The following is a 23,826-nucleotide window of genomic DNA, read 5'->3' as shown; positions in this document are numbered from 1 at the left end:
AAATTTTCTGAAAAAACAATTACATTTAGCAGTCTTAATTGTATTACATCATTTTCAGACTTATTTCATAATTTGAATACTAATAGAAAATCGTGTGCTACTTAGAACCAGTGTGAATATAATTTCTTTGCAAAATATTTTTCTTATTTTAAAAAAATATGTGTTGAGGATTAATGTTTAATCATCCACATTTTAGTAATTAGGAAATATTTTTAATTCAGTAGGAATAAAGATTCATATAGATTCTGAGTTACATTATCAAATTTGAAAGAAAACATGTCAATGTCATAAATTTTCAGGTGAACTATTTTCAGTTACTAAACGTATTTTGAACTAGTAACTGTTTTAAATGCTAATATATGTAATAAACCATATTTTGAAACTTTTTGGGCAAAATGAAAACTTAGTCATAACAATAAAAATGGCATGCTGATTGTGAAATCTGAAGTAGTAACATATTTGTATCTTTCATCATCTTTCTAATGTAACAAAATCATTTTCTTTCCTAATAAGACAAGATATCTATAAAAGTGAAATTCTGTAATATTTAAGTTATACCTTTTTTATTATGCTGTTTCTTAATCTAATGTTGGTTAAAAATAGCCAAACTATAAGGTAGTAGTTTCTTTGCTCCTTGGTATTAAATTTGTTGTTCAATAAATGCTCTAGAACTAATTAGAAAAAAAGAAAATGAACTACTACTACTGCTACTGCTGCTGCTGCTACTACTATAATAATGATGATAGCAAACATTTATATTATACTTACTATTTGCTAAGACTTTACAATTTTTATCTCATTTGATCCTCACAACAACCCTGGGAGGTAGGTGTATTATTATCCCCATTTTCCAGATGAGGAAACTGAGGAAAACAGAGGTTAAATGACTTGCCCATGGTCACATGGCTACTAAGTTTCTGAGGCTGGATTTGAACTCAAGTCTTCCTGACTCCAAGCCTGGGCACTCTATCCACTGTTAGCTTCTCTCCTGTTCCCAAAATCATGGTGGTAAATGAATAAAGGAGTAATAACCAGTCTACCTTACAGTCAGGAAGGCCTAGGTTCAAATCCTGACTCTGACATAGGGTGAAAGTGAGATTAAGACAATTTTCTTAACTTCTCAGTGCCCTATGAAGCTATAAGTAGCAGACAAGCATCATTTGTGGTTCCCTACACTGACCGTAGATATGTCGCCTCTTTTAGCTGCTCCTTCTCTGCTCTCTACCATACAACAGACATATACATATGTGTATATGTGTATACAGTGTTTTTTTCTTCCAGTGGGGAGGGGATAGGTAGAAGGAAAGTAAATAGGCTTCTGCTAATTAAAAAGAGTCTCTAGCACTTGTTCTCTTTGGCAATATGCTGCTGTGTTCTACCCTCATGTTCCATTAGAACAAATATTTATTGATTTGATTTGTTGAACTTGAATGAGATAATCTATGTAAAAGAACTTTGAAAAATCTGATATACTATATAAATGTAAAGTGTAATTATTATAGTAGTACCTGATATATTCAGAATCAATGAGGAATGAGGGGTTCCATATAAATGAACTTTCCAGTTAACTGAAGCTTACTTTGTTATGTTGATGGGACTGTGGACTCATTTTTGATGAGGGTATTCCTTTTATTGGTACAGATTGTAAACCATCCTCACCTCATCCAGTATAATTCTTGTCCATATCTTTAATGGAGGATGGGGGTAGGAAAGGGAAAGATCCTAGTGTAATGGTGTCTTTATCTAGATATCTTGACTTTACATAGATGTCAATAAGGACTATTCATTAGTTATCCCTTGCCCTCATTGTTTTGTGTCCATTTATATCTTTCTGATGCAATCTTTAATCTGTTGCTACTACATAATTCTTCAGTTACATGGAGCATTCATTTATATGGAACTCCTTATTCCTCAATGATTCTGAATATACGAAGTATGGAATACCACAATCTCTGGAAAATTACTCAGTCAGCCTAAGGGCAAGGGAGAGGCCTACTTCTGTTCACCATTTACCTTTCCACTGCCATTTTGTTGATTTGAAAATTTGCTCTTTCAGAGACTATGAAATTCTACAACTTAGCTATACAGCATAACTGAAAGAATATCAATGTGGACCTTGGTATTGGGGAGGACCTTGGAATCATGAAAGAACTATGTAATTTCCCAATAGCCATCCAATTTGCACTCCTATTCCAGTTCAATTCTGGATCTAGTTTATTGTCCATCAACTGTTTGTTCTAGATATGTGTATTGCCATATCAACTACATAGATTGTCCATTCAATTGAGTAACATGGCTTGGATAATAGGCATTATTTATTCACTCGGTTTTTCCTCTTTGTTGATTATAAAGAAGCATTTTTTTTGTACAGCAAAATTTTGTCTTTTATGACTCTTCTTCAGCAAAGTGTCTCTTATGGATATCAAAATTATGTATCACTTCTTTTAAAATGCAACAAAAGGGTTCAACCAATTGGTAGAACAATTTGGGACTATGTTCAAGGGGTTATAAACTGTTCATGACCCATTTGCCCAGCAGTACCACAATTAGGTCTGTATCCCAAAGAGATCAAGGAAAAAGGAAAAGGACCCATCTGTACAAAAATATTTGTAGCAGCTCTTTTTGTGGTTGCAAAGAATTGGAGATTGGGGGGATACCAACTAAACAAGTTGTGGTATATGATTGTGATGAAATACTATTGTGCTATAAGAAATGACAAGCAGGATGGTTTCAGAAAAACCTGGGAAAACTTATATGAACTGATGCAAAGTGAAGTGAGCATAACCAGGAGAACATTGAACATAGTAACAACAATCAACTATGAAAGATTTCTCTACTCTGATCAATACAATGTTCCAAGGCAATTCTAAAAGACTAATCATGAAAAATGCTGTCCATCTCCAAAGATGATAAACTCTGAGTGCAGATTGAAGTGTATTTTTTTCCACTTTATTTTTGTTGCTTATTTTTTTTTTCCAACATGGCTAATATGGAAATTTTTTTATAACTTCACGTGTGTAGCAGGTGTCATATCGCTTACTTTCACAGTGGGTGTGACAGGGAGAGAGGGAATCTGGAACTTGAAAATGATAAAAAGAATGTTAAAAAAGGAATAAAAGAGATAACTTTGACATTTTGGTCATGAAGATCAAGTGAGTCCAAAAGATGTATACTCATCAAAAATATTTGCCATCATAAAGGAGGAGGTCTAGCATAAAGTGCAAATGAAAGAGGAATTTCATATAATTGATGTGGTTCTCAAGATGTTATTGTTTGCAAATGACTTCATGCTGATTGCATCAAATCCCAGAATACTGACAAACCTACCAAATGAGCTCCATCCACAATCACATGATAGAGTTTGGCCTAACTTTCCACAACAGAATTGAAACTTTAAATTCCCTACCCATTTAGACTATTCGTGAAATATGTTCACTTCCTGCTTTTTAAAACAGAGTATACAGATCATAACTTAATTTTTCTTCATAATTTACTATCATTATTATGACCATCAGTTATTTTATTTTATATTATGGTGATTCTACCATTTTTATAACTAGATGATTTAATATGAAGCAAAACTCAGAGTTCAGTTCATGGAGTTATTATAGATTCAGTTTCTGTCCAGCTGTGTGGTTTTACATCCACTTGTAAATATATACCTTAGCCCTGCCCCTAAATTGGAATTTTAATAATAATAGCTGGTATTTATGCAGTACTTTTGGTTTATACATAATTTTATATATATTTATCTCATTTAAACCTCACTACCCCCAAATATGACTGTGGGCTATTCAGTCATTTCAGTAGTGTCTGTCTCTTCATGACCCCATTTGGGGTTTTCTTGGCAAAGATACTGGAGTGATTTGCAATTTCCTTCTCCAGCTCATTTTACAGATGAGGAACTGAGGCAAACAGGGTTAGGTGACTTGTCCAGGGTCATACAGCTAGTAAATGTCTGAGTCTGGATTTGAACTCTGGAAGATTAGTCTCCCTGATTTCAGGCACAGCACTCTATCCACTGCACCACTTAACTGCCTATAACTATGGGTAAGTCATATAACTCTTCTGTGTCCCAGACAATTCTCTAAGATTTCAAGTTCTGTATTGCTTCAGTGGAGGTAATTTCTGCTGAAGGTAGAGTTTCCTACATCAATGAAATTATAGGATGAAGTTAAAAAAAAGTCTTCATATTCAAAGAAACGGGTTCATATATTAAAGTACCTTCACCTTGTTCTCTCATTCAAAACAAATGCTTTATCATAAAAGGTTACATATTCAACTAAAATACTTTAAAAAGTAAACCATGATTGGGCAAACTTCATGTACATTATTTTCCCACAAGTCTCCTGGTTAACATAAATAAAAGGAAACTTTATTCATATGTTTTTATTTTAATTATTCATATACATCACTGAATCTAAGAATTTGAATGGGTGGCATGTCTTTTTGTTGCCACAAGTTTTTCTTCTTTTTGAAATTAATATTTGGGTTTTTTCATTATGTTTTCTAGACTGAATCAATGGACTCTACAAGACTAATAGATTTATTTTCCTCCCTTCATGCTTTCCTCCCTGCAGTGTTTATTCAATTTTATTTAATGCTGCAGGGGTATGAGTCATAGGATTGGAGGTAATACAGAACATATGATGTTATATTAGATGGAAGCTTAATTTGGCTTTCTTGTCCCAGATTTTATCACAGTGGGATAGATTTTTTGAAGGGGGATTAACTATGATTGTATTAATCTTTAAATTGTTATTTGACATATCAAACCGTCTTGATGTGTAAACTTCATATTGAGATGGATAATAAAATGACAAATATTCATTATTGCATGATTTCAGCATTAATTTGTATGTTTTGGAGTTATGCAGGGCTGGTAGTGAAGTGGAGAAAGTATTCAATTCACTTGGCATTTTTAGAGTGGTGATGAATTTTAATTTCCTGGAATCAATAGGTGAGCTAAAGACACAAATTAATTGTAATAAATAGATATTGCTTGGAAATGGTTGTTGACTACCCTGTTGACTGAGTGATCTTACTAATGGCCTCTAAGTAAAAGCCTATTTAGATTTACCAACTGTGATTGAAATGTAGGAAATTCAACTCTGGGGTCATAGCTCTCTACATTTACATAAATGACTTAATAGCACAATCTAGGTTGCCAGAGTAAATGATGTCATTCTGTCCTATTAAGTGGCTTACTTTTATAGATGCACTATGGAGCAGTATTTAAGAAAGCTCTTGCTTCTTTAGTTGGGATGATGGTTATTTCTATGACACCAGTGGTTTACATTCCATACTACTTAACAGGATTTGGTACTCCTCCCCTTCCCTTTCCTCTTCCTTCTATCTTGAATCTCAGGTGGAGAGTCAGTCAGAATTGGCAGGATGGGTAATTGCCATAAGATTTCGAGTCATTATTTTACCTCTTGGGGAGGTCAATTCTTCCCCCTTGTGGAGTCAAAAGAGAAATTTATTTCTCTGAACTATCTCTGGTTCTAGCTTCAGTGCAATACCTGGGGTTTCTCCCCACTCTATTGGAAAATGCCTAATATTTTATTTGTTCTCTATGCATATAATGGGAGCTTGATGCATTCTTATCAAGTTAATAATGAATTAATTAATGCATGAATGCAACTAATTGCCTGCATAGACTTGGGCCAGCCACTTAACTATGTTGGCCTTGGTTTTTTCATCTGTAGAATGAGAGGGATGGAGGCAGCAATGGCACACTGGATAGAGTACTGGCCCTGGCTTAAAGAGGACCTGAGTTCAAATCTGGCCTCAGATACATAATACTTACTAGCTGTGTGACCCTGGGCAAGTCACTTAAATTCATTGCCTAGCCGGAAAAAAAGAATGAGAGGGATGCACTTGATGATTTCTAAGGTCCCTTCTATCTCTAGATCTAAAGACATTAATGTGTATGCATAAGAATCTCATCAACCAACTAAGACTTTAAGAAGATATATATAGAAGATAGAAGCAAGGGACGATAAAAGAAGATAAATACAAAAGTATGGCATCATTCTACAAAAATAGTGTCAGAAATAATAACATTTAGAAAGAATTGAGTGAAGTTATATGGACTAACAAGGGCCGATGCAACAGGGCTTGAAACAAAGCCTTGAGATAAAGGGAAAAGAGGAGGATCAAAGAATAAACAGAATACTTTTTAGGGTATATAGGTAATTATAATGGAAGATGGAATGTCCAGTTCAATTTTCATTTTGTTTCCATTTTCTCTGCCAAGGAGAATGATCTTTGGACTGCAAAAGACAGAATAAATATGGCTAATGTGGAGTTGAAACCCAAGATACGTAGAGAGATATTAGGAAATAATCCAGGGGCCTTCAATGAATTCATGTCAATGACATGTCACCATGTCACCCAGATGAACTACATTCCAGGGTATGAAAGAACTGGTGGATGGAATGGCCAAGCCATTCAAAGTGATACTTGAAAGATCATGGAAAATGGGAGAGGTTTAGTAAGACTGGAGAAGGGTAACTGTTGTCTCTATTTTATTTGTTAGTGAAAGAAGGTGCTAACTATGGACGAGTGAATGTGACTTTAATTCCTGGCAAGATTTTAGGATATACTATGAAAGAGTTGGTTAGATAACATCTAGGAAGCAGTGATCTGAAAGAGACTGAAGGATGGTATAAGAGAAGTAGTATTGCATGGCCCCTTGCCTGAAGAATTTACAGTTGTAGTGTGGGACTAATGCTTGATTCATGGAACACCTAGAGCAAGTGTCTTTCATCTGGGCTCTGAAAGGAAAGAAACAAGTACCTTGCTATATAAACAAAGTACTTGTGACATCTTTACTTTCTTTAACATCCTCTATATTTTTCATGGGCCGCCTGAAATCCTTTGATGGGACATATCTGGTGCAGGCCTATCCTACACACTTAATTTCTCCACCACTCATTTTTCTGCTTAACTGTATTATGTTACAAAATTTTATGTCGATGTGTTTGTATATGGTTTTCAATCAGTGATTTTAGTTCATAGAAGGAAGGGACTACAGACTATACTTTCTATTTTTCTTTTCTTCCAAAGTCTTAAGCACATAGCAGTGGGTTGTTTGCATTATAAATACTTGTTGAGAAGAGGTGAGTGGGTGATGGGTACAATGACAAAGTATCATTTAAATGTTTGGATGCTTTCATAGCTGAAGTGAAAGTTTTGTTGGAACATAGTTATTTTTCCCACCTTTGGATAGTCATAAAATATTTCCAGGTAACACTTATCCATAGCAGTTAATAAATCATAAATATTCAGTCAGTTTAGGTCCTGAGGATGATATAAAGCAAATAAAAACCATTATCTCTTGCTTGCAAAGATTACAGTGTTATGGGAGAGGTGAAATTTGCATTCATGGAAGCAGAGCAAGGGTTCTTAACTCGGGGTACCCAAGGAGTGGAGAGATTTCAGGGAGTCCTTAAACATGGGTGAGAAAAAAGATACATCCTTATTTTCACTAATTTCTAACTGGAATTTAGCATTTCCTCTAATTATGAAGTAGGTAATAAAGTGCAGTAGCATTATTTATACTTATGACTTTCATATCAATAGAAATCAGATATTTTCATGTTATGTTACAGTTGTTGCATTTACACTCATCACTGCTTTGTACTGTAGATATTAAATCTGCCACAAGATTGCATATGATAGCAATCTTCCTGTTTACAAATTGTATTACTATAAAATTAGTTTCCTTTGCAATTCCATGTATTTTATTTTGTGCATGCAAAATCATTTTTCTGAGAAGAAGGCTGTAGGCTTCATCAGACTAGCACAGAGATCCATGCCAACAAAAAAGTCAAGAACCACTAAACTGGAGGAATGTGCAAGATTTTGTACTTGTCTTCTTGAAGGACAGGACTAGCATCAACCTGTGAATAAAGCCAACCAACAGGGTCCAGGGAAGAACCGTCCTTTGGAGAGTAGGCAAAGTACAATTTATGATCACACACAAAGGATAGGTCATGCCTGATCAAGCTAGAATTCATTGGAATACCAAACCTGAAGGATGAACCAGGAAATGGAGTTGCTAATAATACTGGTATTCAATATTGGAGTCTATCATTGTGAAGGCCCTACAAAAGGGGCTGGCAGAATGTGCCTTTATCCCACAAGACTTGATAAACTAAAGAATTTCCAGAATTTCCTTGGATACCGTTTTTCTATGGTATTGGTGTGGTAGCCGCAGCCCCTAATTGATCTTCTGGTAGGTGGGACTGAACATAAGACATTATGAAATCAGGTACTAAATTGTGTAATTGTTAGAAAGCTTTCCCTGCAACAAAACAAAACAAAACAAGCAACCCCCACAGATATTTGTGGATCAAAAGTTTTCTTAGTCTTGCTGAGACCAGAATAATAAAAATTGGGTTGTGTACGTGCTAAAACATCATTGATTCATTCAACAAACATTCATTGAACCACCATCTACAAAGCTTTATGCTAGTCACTAAGATGCAGAAACTTTAAAAACAATTCTTCTGAAAATGGCATATGCTAACATTTAACAATAAGCCCTGGAAATATGAATATGAGTGCCATGTCATGAGGGTGGCTATGGGTAAGGGGCTTGGGATTTTTAGAGGAATTATGGAGTCATAAATAATAAGAGAAAGCTAGAGAATATTTCTTAGACCTTTAGCTTAGATCACATATTGGGAAAGGGAGTTTTGTCCAGTTATAGACATTACTGAGTTGGGACTTGGGTGGCATTGAGGAGAATAGTTTCCATGAAGAAATGATGAATAAAGACCTTAGGATCTAGACTGAAAAGAGCTGCTTCTTCAGGGGCCAGTGGAGCCAAGAGAAAAACAAAATAAAACAACCCAAATGTGATATAGACTTAGGGGATGGCAGTAAGGGGTTGGGGAACTGGTAATAAATGCAAGAAGTTGATCTATTGTGTGGACATATTCCTAAAGTAGCTAAATAACATGAAACCACTTACTACAACTTATGTAATTTCTATGGAATTTTGCCTTCAGTTTACCTTACATTGCTTTAAAATATTTTGTGTGCTGTACTATAGTGGATGACGTAAGGACAGTCACTGCAAAAAGAGTTAAGGTGAAAGGTTATGGGTAGAAATCTTTCCATTTACTTTGGATGATGGAAGCAGAAAATTATCCCCAAACCTCCTTGTTACGTCAAAGTAATACAGATTGCCAATGCAATAGGAATTTAGAAAAGGAAGAAATCGATAACTAGAGGGGACTTGATGGAGGAGATGGGAGGTGAATTGGGTCTCAAGGGAAGCGTGATTTGGATAGATGGGTATGGTGGGCAGTGCTATAGGAAGAGAGAACAGAATGAAAAAAGACATGAAGGAATAAGGAGAGATGATCTGAGAGACAATAGACTGGAATGGAGAGTTAGGGTAGAATGAAAGATCAGGTTGGGTAGGTGTTAGACCACTTTGGTCAGATTACTTAGCTAACAGTCATTTACATTACATTACAGAGCTCTGTGAGTGGAATCCAGAGCACTGGGTTTTATTTGGCAGGATGCATTGAGCCTATGGCATTTTTTCTTTTTGACTTATTCATAAAGAGATGGATAGAGAATAAGACAATCCTTATTTTGTTTCCATTATAGGAATGAATATTTCTTTAAGGCAAGTGAGCTAATTGATTTTTAAAAACTAAAACCAAAACAAGAGCTATGTTTTATATAACCTATGGATTATCCTTCAGAACAAAATGCCAGACAGTCACAGAGTGGAGAGATGAAAACATACAGAACATTTGTTGTTTATTCATTCAACAAATATTAATTAATGATATACATAATTTATACAGGGCATCTTGTTATAATCAAGGCTCTGTGGTTTGTGACTGATGAGCCAGACAGTGAAAATGAACCTGGAAACTGTCTGAAAGTGAAGAAGAGAAACTCCGAGCTCTATTTTGCTATTGTTCCCCCAAATGAACCGTTTTCCAATGAATGTCACCTTTTTTTTTTTAATGAGTGTTGCCCACATTGTGGCTATGAAAAGGCAAGTTTTTCAATATGCCTATAACAGTAAATTCCCTTGAGAGAAGACACTGTTTTCCAACACCTCAGGCAGGGTTTCTAAATAATTTAAAAGGAAAACCGAGCTGAATGGTCTCCCTTCAGCAGCAGCAGCCTCAGTAGCAGCAGCAGCAGCAGCCGCAGCAGCAGAAGCAGATCTCAGACTTCCTAGCTCATTAGGCCTTAAGTCACAGCATCTTTCATGACTCTTGATTGAAAGTTAGCAGTGCCAGGCAACTGCTGTGTGGGGGGCATACTCTTTCTTCATCAATATTAATAGAAGGCACCTTCTACAGAATGATTAAACTGAGGAGGCCTGTGGAAGTAATGATTGATTAGGAGGCTGAAAGATTCCTCAGAGAAGAGAATGCAAAGAGAGTGCCAAGGTGAGATGAAGCTAAAAGGTTGGCAAATATGAAGAGCTGATGGTCCACAACTGCAATATGGAACAGCTGGTCTTCAAGCTGTGGGAAGTGCTTTAGATAAAAGAGACACTAGGCATCATGGTTGAATTGGGGCCAGAAGTGTGTTTGGTGCCAGTGGGGTGGAGGAGGGATGGGAGGGTTCACTAAGTGTAGTTGAAAATTTGGCTGTGGTGGTGCTTGGCATAAATTGGAAGGCTATGGCTTGTAGCCATCTGGTTGAGGGTGTGGAAACTGCTCCCTCCTCATGCAGTTTTCCCTGTTGCCAAGGCCATGATTTTTTTCTTCTTCTCCCAAACTGGAACATTTCAGAGGCCCTGTTAGGTTAGAGAGAGGCCCCTTTCAGTTTGGCAGGAAAGACTGAGGAAAAATTTAAAGTATACAATAATAAAATTTAACCCCAAAATGCCTACAGACTTTAAGCAAAAATTCCAGTGAACTTTCTTGAATTTTAAAAATAATATCCAGGTTCTTGATCAGGCTCTGATTAGTCTAGAATAAACACCCTTCAGACACTTTTGTACATGTGTTTGTTAAAATAAAGCAACTGGGCATTTGAGTGGTAGAAGTGGGAATAATCTAATAGAGATTAATCATCTGAAAAAAACTTTTAAATAACAGAAACTAGAGAAGAAAATAGAACTATTTTAATAATCTCTTTGAAATGGTGCCTACAAAATAGCTTTTAGGGAAGGATATTTTAACATATCTTATCATAGCCTTACAACACAACATATTAACGAATCCTTACAAACTCCACTGTGTTATTTCAGGATTTGGAGGGAGAGCTTCCCTCCAAATCAGAGAGACCTAGGTTCAAGTCATAATTCTGACACTACCAGCTATGAGTGGACCAAGACTTCTCAGTGTAACAGGCAGTTTTTTAACAGTGTAGGTTGTAGGGCAGCTGCTGATTTCCATTGGTAGAATGGGTCTCCTGACCATGAACCTGCTCTTTTCCTGAAATCACAAATACAGACAGAAACAAAAAAAAATGAATTTACTAGTGTTTTTCAGTTGAGCTTGATACACTTTGTATTTATTTTAGGACTAATTTCCTTTGGAAAAATATCTGCAAATAACGATTTAGCCTTTATAAACTCCAGTAGTCCTCATCTCAACACCACTGTTTAGTCAAGTCCCCAGAGGGTGATTAGCTATATCTCTCCCTCAGGGTCCTAGGGGCACCCTTGAGGGGTTAGAATGTCTTCTTTTAAAAAAAATTAATCTGAACTTAACCACTAAAAAAAGAACATTTCCAAATGCAAAATAGAGCACAAAATAGGATTATACATAAAAGCGTAAATATCTATTCTGTACTGCTTGCTTTTTTCAAATTCAATGTTACTTTTAAAACTGCCCCACTGTTGGCTGTGCTTGCTTCTAAACTATTGTCTGTATACTTCTTTGCAGTTTTTAAATGTTTCAATGGACTTTTTTTTTTGGTGTCACCATTATGACCCATTTCCCTCCACTGTATCTAATGAAGACAAGAAAAAAAGAAAACCCCATAACAAATAATCCTAGTAAAGCAAAAAACAAACCACACGGTATCTATGACCAAAAGTCTATCTCTTCTTCAAACTCAGTCCATCACCTCTCTGTTAGGAGATGGTTAACATGTCTCATCATATGTCCTGGAGAGGTAGCTAGTCATTGCCCTGATCAGAGTTATTAAAGTCATTAAAACTTGGTTTTCTTTATAATGGTGTTTTCATTGTATGAACTGTTTTCCTGGTTCAGCTCACTTCACTCAATCAATTCCTACTTCCTAGGATTCTTTGAAATTGTTTCCTTATGGCACAAAAATATCTTTATATTCACATACTACAATCCATTCAGCCATTCTTGGGGTATCTTCTAATTCTAGTTCAAGCCAGTGTTGTATCCCCTATATCAATCCACAGCTATACTTTGATGACCCAGTAATAGGCACCTTATTCTTAATTTAACCAGTTATCTCAGTTTCATCAATAAGCAATTAACATCAAGTAGTTTTTACAAAGGAATGATTACTGAAAAGATATGGCAGGAGCAGAAGTAATAAAACATCTCCCCCCAAACTAGACGGCACACGCTTCTTTCTGTTACCTTTGTTCTTGCAAAGAATGGGTTCAAACTTAAAGCAGTTGCTACAGTGCATTTGCCCTGCAAAGTTTATTTCCAAATGTGGCAGAACTGCTGGACCAATCACTCCCTTGCTGCTGTAGGCCATGCCATCCCAGCATTCAGAGCAATTCACTTCTAGGTTAGCTCCAGCAAGGCTCCATAGTGCCTCACCAAGCCTTCATCCTGGCAAACTTTGGTGTAGATGTGAAGTGCTCTCTCAGTCTTTCAAAGCTCACAGTGTTGTTGCCAATACTCTTTCACTTAAGAACAGTAAAGAACAACCACAAAGAGACAAAAATATAGAGGCACCAGGTATTCACAACTCCTTGTGGGCCTGGAAGGATAAAGGAACCTGGCTAGCACTAGCTTCCTCTCTCCCCATCTGTAATCTTACAACTTTCTTTGCTTTGAATTACCAATGGAAATGCTTTAAACTAGGAAAGAAAGAGATTGAAACAGATAGCTATTGCCTTTTGTGTGCAGATTCAGTCCATCTCATCAACCAAATGGCTTTTTTTTCACTGCACAGTAAGTCAATAAGCAACAGTTAAGAGAATATCTATCTATATATTTATCTATATCTATATAGCAGCAGGCAGAGCAAACTGTTTATGTTCTGAGTATGGCGCTCCAATTGCTCATCTCCCTACCTTTAATCACTCTGTAGATTTTTCTCCTAGTAGACTTGAAGACAGGGACAATGTCTTAACTAAATTTTTTTCTTTAAACACAGTGCCTTGTTGACATGACTTAAGGAGGTGTCAAGTGCAGGGGTGAGGTGGTTAGGAATTAGCTATGTGCTTTTAGCTTGACACAGGAAGTCAAGTTTCACTTGAAGCAGGAAGGTGGAGGATATGAGGGGATTTGTTCATGATTGAAAAAGGGGGCACAATGAAAGAGTAACTGGGGTAAAATAAACATCAAGGAACTAAGGGAATAATTGAAAGAGAGAGACAGAGAGAGAGAGAAAGACAAAGACAGAGAAACAGACACAGAGACACAGAGAGGCAGGGATGGAGAGAGACAGAGAGACAGATACACATAGACATAAAGACACGGGGAAAGACAGGAGAGAGAAAAAGAGAGAGAGAGACAGAGAGAGAGATGGAGAGAGAGAGAGACAGAGAGAGACAGAGACAGAGAGAGAGAAAGAGAGAGTTCTCTTTTTCCCAACATTCTTTCTCAGTCTTTCATTTTTATATTTGTAAACTCAACACTTCCCGATGTGCTTAGCACAGATTAGAAACTTGATGATGGACTGATTTCTACATTTTTCTCCCTTGTCCCTCTATATTATCTACTCCTTTCACTTTGCTTTTTTTGTGTTTTTTTGGTCTCTTTTTTTATGTTCTCTCACCCTGTCGATAAATTTCTAGGATGCTACCCTCAGGAAGTCCATACAATCTTAGATTAAGCTACATTTAGCCAATCAACACCTCTGAGAGCTGTTTTTAGTTAAAACAGATTGTTCTGAAAATAGTCTGATTTGAAAAGTGGCATGCAGTACAATTATTTGAGAAGGAGAAATCTCAAGATCCAACCATAAAGCTAGAAGGTGGAGACTTAACGGAGTCAATTTTGTCTCTTTGAAGTTCAAATAACCAAATTCCTGATTTGAAGAGAAGTAATGCAGTTAAGTTGTCAGGCATTTCAGCAAGGTAGGCCTGCCTGCCGATGGTGGAAAGGGAGCTGGATTTCAAGTCAGAGGACCTGCATTTAAGTCTTAGCTCTGCTACTTATTATGTGACCTTGAGCAGATAACTTATCCACACCAGAACTCAGTTTTCTCATCTAAAAATAAAGGGGTTAGACAAATGACCTCTGATGTCTGATTCTATGATTGGTTGAGAGAAGGACTAAAAGGATGAAGTTATTAGGAAAAGATCTGAAGAAAAGGATGAAAGCTGGAATATTGAGTTTTTTACACTTAAAAAGATTTGTAGATTCAACACTAGATATAGCTGAACAGATTTGATGAATTAAAAAGAAAAGGCTGCTCTCTGATTACTATGGTTCATCATTTTTATAGACTAATAAGTAGTATAGACTTTAGGGGAGGAAAAATATCTACCCAGAACATCATATGTCTCTTTATACTTCGGTACAGTGTGATAACACTTGGGAATGCTTCTGATTGCAAGTGTGTGAGTATTTGAAATGAGCAAAAACAAGAATCGGTTTGTTTGGAGCAAGTATTCCTATGTTGTCCCTGCAAAAGTACTGGCTTTGATCACTAGCGCTTCCCCTAGGACAAATTGGGAGGTTGTCAAAGTTTTTCTTTGGCACTTTCAATCTTCCATTCTACATCCTATTTCATACTTGATGGCTACTTTCCCTCATACTGGATCTAGTTCCCTCATAATCATTCCCTTTCCACCTAACAAAACTTATTTGTGTGAATGGATTGGAAACTTTTTCACACTAAGTTGTAAAATAAAAAATAAAAACAAAAACAAAAACTGACAACAGTTTATGTTACTACCTCATTTTCATTTATAGTTGAAGTTTGTGGCTAAAGTAATGAATCTCTAACCATAGAGTTTCAGGCACCAGCTCTTAGTAGAGGAAGTATCCATATGGTTAGTGGGGCTTTCCTGGTACAATGTAATCCTAACAAGTAGACAATTGCTCATTCCCATGATATGTAGGAAAGGCCTAACTGAACACTACAGATTCTCTTCATGTCTTAGGCAATTACCTGGAACAAAGAGGTGGATATGGGTTTGAATACCTTCCTGTGATATTTTTGCATCACTGTAGAGTCACAGAATAATAGAATTTAAAATATGAGACCTCATGGCCCATTTAGTCAATCCATGCCTGCACGAGACTCCCTAAAGTGGTTATAAAATCTTTTTTCTGGAAGATGCCCTCAGTACTGGGAATCTGCTTCCTCCTAATGCAGCTCACTCCATTTTTGTATCTTTTTCAGACAAAATGCTATCTAGTTATATCTCCCTTATCTTGTACTTGTGAAATAAAATATTTGATCCCAAGTATAAGATTATTATTATTAAATATCATCGTATTTATTCAGCTCAACTTTTAGTTCATTTCAATTCAACAAGCATCTTCAATTCAATTAAGCACCTACAATGTATAAATTACTTCATTTTGCTAGATATTGAGGTAATCTGAAAATGAAGAAACATTAACAACTAGGAAAGATTACCTTCAAAGCTAAGGGTACTTCCTATGGGAAACCTTTCTAGTGTTAGTACCTTATTCATTTTCAGAATACCCGAGTTTACTTAAATACATAGATATTATTCTCATAGAACATAATCTTGAGTGCAGGAAATTTATTTTTCTTTTGTCTGCTAGTCTTCATCAGTTATCAGAACGTCATCACGGCAATCATATTGCTATCTTTTTTCTGCATTCCACTGGTTCCTCAATGTTCTATCCCTCCATTTTTATTTAATTTATTTACCAAAAGGGCTAGTCCCTTTGAAAGCACTTTATTTCTCATATCATCAACTGGAAAAAAAAGTCCCTGCCCTGAAGGAGCTTAATTGTAACCCAGTTTGGGAGTCAAATTAATACACATAGAACAATCAAAACCTAGTACACAATGGCATATGATCAGGTGTAAATGATGTCAAGCAGACCATCAGTTTAGAGAAGGGAGAATTTGCTGGGAGTTAAAATAGTCAATGAATACTTTATACTGTATAGGTAGAAGGAAGCAGCCTCAAAAGTGATATGAATAAATGCACAGAGATTAGAATTAGCACAGTATGTGTAAGAAGTCTTGATTTATTCTCAACCGTATTAGGGAAGTAGAGGTTTTTATTTACACTACCCTGAAGTAGATTGGATTGGAGTTTTGGATGCTCTGCTTATAATAGAAGGTATGTGTTGAATAATGATGAGAACTATGCTAGCAACTTAGAATGGACACAGATTCTTTTGAAATTCTTCTTGAATAATATTTTATTTCCCCCCCCAATTACATGTAAAAACAATTCTTAACATTCATTCTTTTAGATTCTTGAGCTCCAAATTCTCTCCCTCTCTTCTCTTCCTCCTCCTCCCTGAGATGCTAAGCAGTTTGATGTAGGTTATACATATATAATTGTGTAGATACCTATTCTATATGTCGGGTTGTAAAAGAGAATACAGGCCCAAAAAAACCCACCATGAAAAAAATAAAGAAAGTGAAAAATATTATTTGATCTGCATTCAAAATTCACTGGTTCTTTCTCTGGAGATGGATAGCATTTTTCATCATGAGATGGACACAGGTTCTTTAGGACCTTGAGGGTTAGGTAGCAGAATCCTGGACTTGATGTAAAAGCCAATGGAGAACCACTAGAGTTTCTAGAACAGGATAGTTATTTGCTAAAAATAAAAGAAAGTGGGACTTTGGGATGGTTAGACTGGCTATAATGTGTAGAATGTGGTAGAGAGAGAGAGAGAGATAAGGCAGGGAAGCTACTGAAAGAATCTAGGCAAGAGGTGATGAAGACATGGACAAAGGTGAAGGCAGCATGAATGGAGAAGAGAGGAAAGAGATACTTGAGAAAGTATGGTGACATGATGACAGACTGACTGTATGAGGTGGAAGATCAACTAGGATAATGGGAATGCTATTGCCAGAGACAAAGAAACAGGGAAGGGGAACCAGATATGGATAGAAGATGATGAGTTTGTTTTAGGAGCCGCTATGGTGCGGAATCTTTTGGGTCTTCTGGCCTCTGCTTTACTATCCATTTCCCATTTCCTTTAGAGACTTTTCTGTATTACAGTGGAGTATTTACAGGACTGCATGTTTTTTTTTTTCCCTTTGGGAAAGGGCTAGAGGGTCAATTCAGAGGAAAAAGAACTGTGTGTGGCTCTGCAGGGATCTCCCTTTGGCCTTTCGCTGAGCCTGGAACAGACTTCCCTGACCTTGGTTTATTCTCACTACCATTTGGGCAGGCCCTGCAGTAGAGTGGATTACAGTGCTGGCTGCTCAAGCATCTTCCTCTGCCAGATATGCAGCAGCTTTTCACAGAGGGGAGCTAAGATGAGCTTGCTTGTTACTCTTGCCAGGATAGCTTTTTGCCAGAGAAGCACTGTGGGAGGGGATTCATTTTAACATCCAAATAGCTTACAGAAGAACCTGGTCCAGATTTTAGATCAGGTTCAGACTTATTAAGCCAAAAGGCAGATCCTTGAAGTTTAGACTGTCTAGTGAAAGGGGCTCCCAGTGCAGAGAGCCAAACTTGAACCAAGATTCAGTTATCCACTTTTCCAAGCTGTTGGTGGAGGTGTAAGAATGATGAGTTCACTGGTCCATTCTGCATCTTCAACAGCTCCATGTGGAGAGTCCCAGAGTGGCTGCAGGATGGAACAATCATTTGGCAAGTCAGATAGTGTCATGTGGTGGCAATGATGGGGTGGGAATGGGGAAGGGAGGCTAATAAATGAAGAAAAACAGGAAATGGACACCCTATCCAAACTCCTCTCTTCCCAGATACTTTTTTTTCTTTAGTCACATTGTACAGGTCGGAGGTTCTGGGAAGAAACATCCCCTGCTTTGACCTGCCTTGTGCAATTCTCTCACTTCCTGTTTTTTTAGACTATTGAGGGGCTTGGGGCTAAAAGATGCACAGAACCAATTGATTTAACCTTTTCAACCCTTCACATCCACAGACCTCAAGGACTACTGTAAACATGTATGTGTGAGAGATCTCTTCCAGATGTGTCCTCAAGTCAATCAATGAAGTCATTGACTCTGAATCTCAAACAACCCCTAATTTTAGGGCAAAGTTCCTAATAACCACAAACTTGGATTATCCCTGTGTTAAATGCATTCATTTGCCTTCCAAGTTGCATCTAATCTCTTTGAATGCTGAGCTAGCATAGGGTTGGATCAGGAATAATATAATAAAAATTTTTGTAGCATTTTACAATTATAAAATGTTCTCACAGATTCTGTCAACTACCATGTCAAGTAGATTACCATTATTATTATTACTATTACTATTAATATTACTACTATTAACCAATAACACCATTAATTAAATTGACACAATTATTAATAATACTATTGATACTATTAATCATAAGTAGTAATGTTATTACTATTTTACAGATGAGAAAACTAAGGTTTATAGGAACCAAATGACTTGCCTAAGGTCAATAGCTAATAAGCAGCAGTTTCAGGACTTACACTCAGGCCTTCTGACTCTAAGACTAGTGCTTTTTCTTTTTCTTTTCTTTTTTTTTTTTGGCTAGGCAATGGGGTTAAGTGACTTTCCCAGGGTCACACAGCTAGTAAGTGTTATTTGTCTGAGGCCGAATTTGAACTCAGGTCCTCCTGAGGGCCGGTGCTCCATCCACTTCGCTACCTAGCTGCCCTAGTACTTTTTCTATTATGTATAATACTTCAATTTAAGGAAGTCAAGATAAGTTAAGTGACTTTACCAAGATCACACAGTTAAATCTGTTTTTTTGGGGAGAAGCATTAGAACCTGAGAGCTCTCTGGTGTGGAAATTCCCTGAAATGAAACAGACTGGTAATCCCTCTGCAACTTAGTCTAAGATAGTGCCTTTCATATGGAAAGTGATTTTCCCAGCTATTTCTGTATTATCACAACAAATGATGTAATTGGAAGATGATGTGTGGGTTAATGTTTGTATCTATGATTTAGTTTTCATTGAAGTAAATCATAAGTCCCTCTATACCTTAGTAGATAGTTTCATGAATTGTAGGTTAAAACAACAAAAACATTTATCATATGGAGACCAACTCTCTGGTGATAAGCCCCTCTGAATTTAGCCAGGCTAGTCATTTTATGTCACTTCTATGTCGCTTACACAATTTCTCAATGAACTTATGCTTCAAATCTTTCCGGTGGGGCAGAGCTTAGGCTATTTGACATAATCTTTGAGAATCCAAGTTCACTTCCGTGCTCTGATGAGGAAGCAAATTAATTGTAATAATGGACATTTTATAGAGCACCAAAATTTTACAAAACTTTATTTTATTATTTCATTTGAGCCTTGTGATCATCTTGTGGAGCAGGTATCATCTCAGTTCTACAGTTGAGGAAACTGATGCCAGTCCAGTGTTAAATAGCTGGTATGTGTTGGAGATGGGATTTGAACCCAGCTCTTCCTGATTTTGTGACCAGAACTCTATACAGTCTTCCACATTGCTTCTTAGAGTTTTTATGGCGATGCTTAACATAACCCAAAATAATCCAGTCAGTCAGAGAACATAGATGTTGAGCTAGAAGGGCCCTTAGAGGTCATGTAATCAAACACACTCATTTTACAGCTGAGGAAACTAAGGTCTAGTGAGGTTATATAATTTGCCTAATATCAAAGAAAGAGTAAGGAACAGAGTCAGGATTTGAAGTCAGAACCTGACTACAAGTTCAGTGCTCTAAATACTGCACTGTGTTGTAAAGCAGCATGATGTCCTTCTTTGGGCACTTGGTATTAGGGCCAACTTTATCTGTTTTCATAGAATCTAGAACTGGAAGAGAGCTCGGAGAGCTTCTCATTTCACAGCTGAGGAATCTGAAACCCAGTGAGGGCAAGTATTTTATCAAAGGTCATACATGTATCATATTTGGAATTTGAAACCAGGTTCCTTAAATATAAAGCTAATGCTCTTCCCACAGTATTGTACTGCCTCTTCTTTTATTCCCTTTCTAATAAATGGTGAAAGCTGGGATTGTTCCAGTGAAATTATATTTCACTGATGATGAGAACACTGAAGCCAACCCTTATTTCATCATTGCTGATGCACAGTCCTGCAAACACAGTGGGACTTAACATCTTGGCAGCCTTTAGCTTATGAAGGCTTTCCAGCCAGCCTCCAAGGATATGGCAAAAAGTCAAATGGGATGGGGACGTTCCAAGTGGAAAATGGAATAATTTGCTTCAGATGGAAAGGGGCTGTTGAAATTTCAGTCTCTCCTTGGCCTAGGATTATAATGGAACTACGATGCATCATTTTCAATTGGAAATAGGAAACATTCTAAGCTATAAGAAAGCTTTTAAGATTTAAAACAATAAAGGAGTATTTGTCTAGACTGTGTGGTGTTTATCCTTTAATAATTATGGATTATATATAATGGTTTAATTAAAATAAATTTAAAAGAGAAACATCTAGTAACCATATATTTTTTAGGGTAGTTTTCTGGTTAAATTTTATTCTGTCCTTCCCTCATTAGGTTCTGGGTATTTTGTGATTCTTAGCCACTGTTAGTTAATAAAATAACTTTGATGGGCTTTAGGGGAAAATACAGCTTTTTAATTTTTCATGGACATTAAAAAGAGATTCTTGAGTTTCTATTAGGGTTGTTCCATTACCCTGAATGCCTAGATAAGCCTTTGATAATTTATTCTTTACCCCACTGCATTCTATCCCTAATCCAGAACAATTGAGGAATTGTTACTTCTTACCTAAATAACCTATACATTTGGCAGTTGTGTGTGTTGGTATTTTAAGGGCGAATCTTGGCAATTTTCTCATTTGGCCATCCGGTATTATATTCAGTAGTAAGGGCGGTCATTATAAGGGAGTTTATCATTCAAATTTTGCTATTTGGTTAGACATCCTTTTGTTTGCTTTACTCCACTTTTGATACCCACCTTGACTGTACAAGTACATCTTTGGTGGTGATGTTAAGTGTGATGAGTGAAGGGTATTACAATCTTTAACTTTCAGGGACTGTTAGAATTAAGGGAATTCTTTAGAATCGGTATCTACTCTAGCTTCCCTAGCCAACAGAGGAGAGAGCTAGTGCTAATAACGTAGCTTTATTACCTGGCTGTGGTTCTTGATTAGCCTTCTACGCTATGTTTTGTATCAGCATCAGTATCTTCTTCAAGCCACACAACTTGTCCCTGCCTTCTAGACCTTAGCAACAATGTCAAGAACACAGCTCTGCTTCCATCAGTCATCATTATTTCTCCTCAAGATTTTGTCCCCTACCTGCCTCTTATTACACTTGGTAATATGTTAAAAATAGTTTCACACCTGAAGATGCAACACACTTCTAGCTCTTGTGTGAATCTGCACCTGGCATATGTGAGTGCCCTGGTTTAAAAAAACAAAGCAAAACAAAACACAATATCTCAGGGGATTTTGTATTTGCTTTTCAATTACGTTCTTAATCACACCTACTAAGTAGCAAAATTAAACTTGTGAATCATTCTAACGACCTGCTTTTCTTAATGAGCAGAAGATGCTTTATTTATTTTCACAGTTAAAAAATCCTGAGGTTTCTCACAAAGAGCTATTTTTATCCAAATTAAAAGCCTTGATTAAATTGTAGTTCCCTAACACATAAAAAAATCTCTCTTGATTAGGAAGGCATAATTTGATAAAAAAAAAAAAGCATAACTCACACAAATGTGTGGTCATGTACACACATACACACACACACACACAACACACACACACACATATATACACACAATATCCCTAGAATCATAATCAAAATTTGTACTTCAGTACTTTCAAGGATCTGGTGTTTTCTTAGTGTGTGTATTCCTTCTCTGATGTGGAAAACAAATCCCTCTCTGATTTAGTAGGTGGTTTTCCAGAGTTGTTGTAGCCAAAGTATTCTTTGCCTTAGGACCGACTTGGGGATAAGTCTTTCTGAACTTATCCGATCCTCAAACAACACAATCTTTTGCTGGCCTCATATGTTGTTAAAAGATGCATCACCAAATTGAAATATTTATTTATTTATTTGTAAACATAGCATAGCAGCTCCTCTGGACTACTCTCTCAACTTACATCCCCACCTGATTAATTGGTCCTCAGAGGGATAACTATTCCCAGGATTCTAGGGCATACCATGTAGCACCACTTTTCTAAAACAACCCTGAACTCCAGATCACAAGCCACCACTGGTGTTTTTGCCCTTAATAGTTAGCTAGTAGACTCAAGTAGTTTTTACATTGTCTTCTATTTTTTCATTCTTTTGGATTTGTTTTACAGTATCTTGATTTCTCATAAAGTCACTATCTTCCAATTGCTCTATTCTAATTTTTAAGGAAGTATTTTCTTCAGTAATCTTTTGGACTTCCTTTTCCATTTGACCAATTTTTCTTTTTAGGGCATTCTTCTCCTCATTGGCTTTTTGGACCTCTTTTGCCATTTGGGTTAGGCTGTTTTTTAAGGTGTTATTTTCTTCAGTATCTTTTTGGGTCTACTTTAGCAAGCTATTGACTTATTTTTCATGATTTTCTTGCATCACTCTCATTTCTCTTCCCAGTTTTTCCTCTGCTTCTCTTACTTGCTTCTCAAAACCCCTTTTGAGCTCTTCCAAGGCCTGGGACTGATTCATATTTTTCTTGGAGGCTTTGGATGTAGTAGCTTTGACTTTATTGTCTTCTTCTGGTTGTATGCTTTGATCTTTGTCACCAAAATAAGGTAATATAGTCTGACTCTTTTTGTGCTGCTTGCTTATGATCCCAGCCAATTACTTGAGTTTTAAACTCTTTGTTAAGGTAAGAGTCTGCTTCCAATGTGGAGAGTGTACTGTCCCAACCTTCGGGGGGTTTATACAGCTGTTTTCAGAGATACTTGAAGGGACCTGTAAATTTTCAGTTCTTGCAAGGTGGTATGACAAGGGGCAAGGTGTTTACTGCTTTCTGTCCTGGAACTGTGAGGAAGGTTTCCTCTCCACTGCCACTACAAGCTCCACACTGCCAGCGCTCCTCCTCGCCTCAGGACCTCCGCCCAGAACTGTGACCCAGATCCAAACACGGGCAAAACAAGAGATTCCTGCCTCAGCACTGGCAAAGAGATCCCTGCAATCCCCCTCTGATCAGCCGCTTAATTCCCCCTCAGTCTGTGGGCCGGAAGCTCAGGATATAAGCACCACCCCAGCGCCCACGCTCTGTGGTCTGAAACTGACTTTGAGACCTAGCTCCTCTCTCACTGCAGAAACAGACTCTTCCCACTGACCTTCTAAGTTGTCTTTGGTGTTTGTGGGTTGAGAGGTCTGGAAGCCGCCACAGCTGCCCTCGATTCAGCCCTCTGAGGCTTGCTCCAGGTGCCCTGCGGCCTTTGCGCCCAGCCACACTACGCTCCTTTCTCCGCCTGGTGTGATATACCTTTCTGATGAATCATCCAAGTTGTCTTAGGCTGGAAATTTGGTTCATTCTGTCTTTTTGTGGGTTCTGCTGCTTTAGAATTTGTTTAGAGCCATTTTTTTATAGGCATTTGGAGGGGTTTGGGGGAAAGCTCAAACAAGTCACTGATTTCACTCTGCCATCTTGGCTCCGCCCC

At 37.1% G+C, this 23,826-nt stretch overlaps 1 protein-coding gene and 1 pseudogene across 1 annotated transcript in view; one reads left to right on the top strand and one right to left on the bottom strand.

Moving 5' to 3' along the window:
• The window catches only part of PLCL1 (phospholipase C like 1 (inactive)), a 415,950-nt gene that overhangs the window by 265,870 nt on the left and 126,254 nt on the right, over nt 1-23,826 (top strand).
• Nucleotides 1-23,826, bottom strand: part of LOC110213284 (homeobox-containing protein 1-like) — a 53,791-nt pseudogene that overhangs the window by 2,328 nt on the left and 27,637 nt on the right.

This window comes from Phascolarctos cinereus, unplaced genomic scaffold (genome assembly GCF_003287225.1).
Source record: "Phascolarctos cinereus isolate Bilbo 61053 unplaced genomic scaffold, phaCin_HiC Scaffold_726;HRSCAF=1367, whole genome shotgun sequence".
NCBI classification, from domain to species: Eukaryota; Metazoa; Chordata; class Mammalia; order Diprotodontia; family Phascolarctidae; genus Phascolarctos; species Phascolarctos cinereus.
The sequence above is the reverse complement of the archived record's forward strand: the minus strand, read 5'-3'. Positions and strand labels throughout refer to the sequence as shown.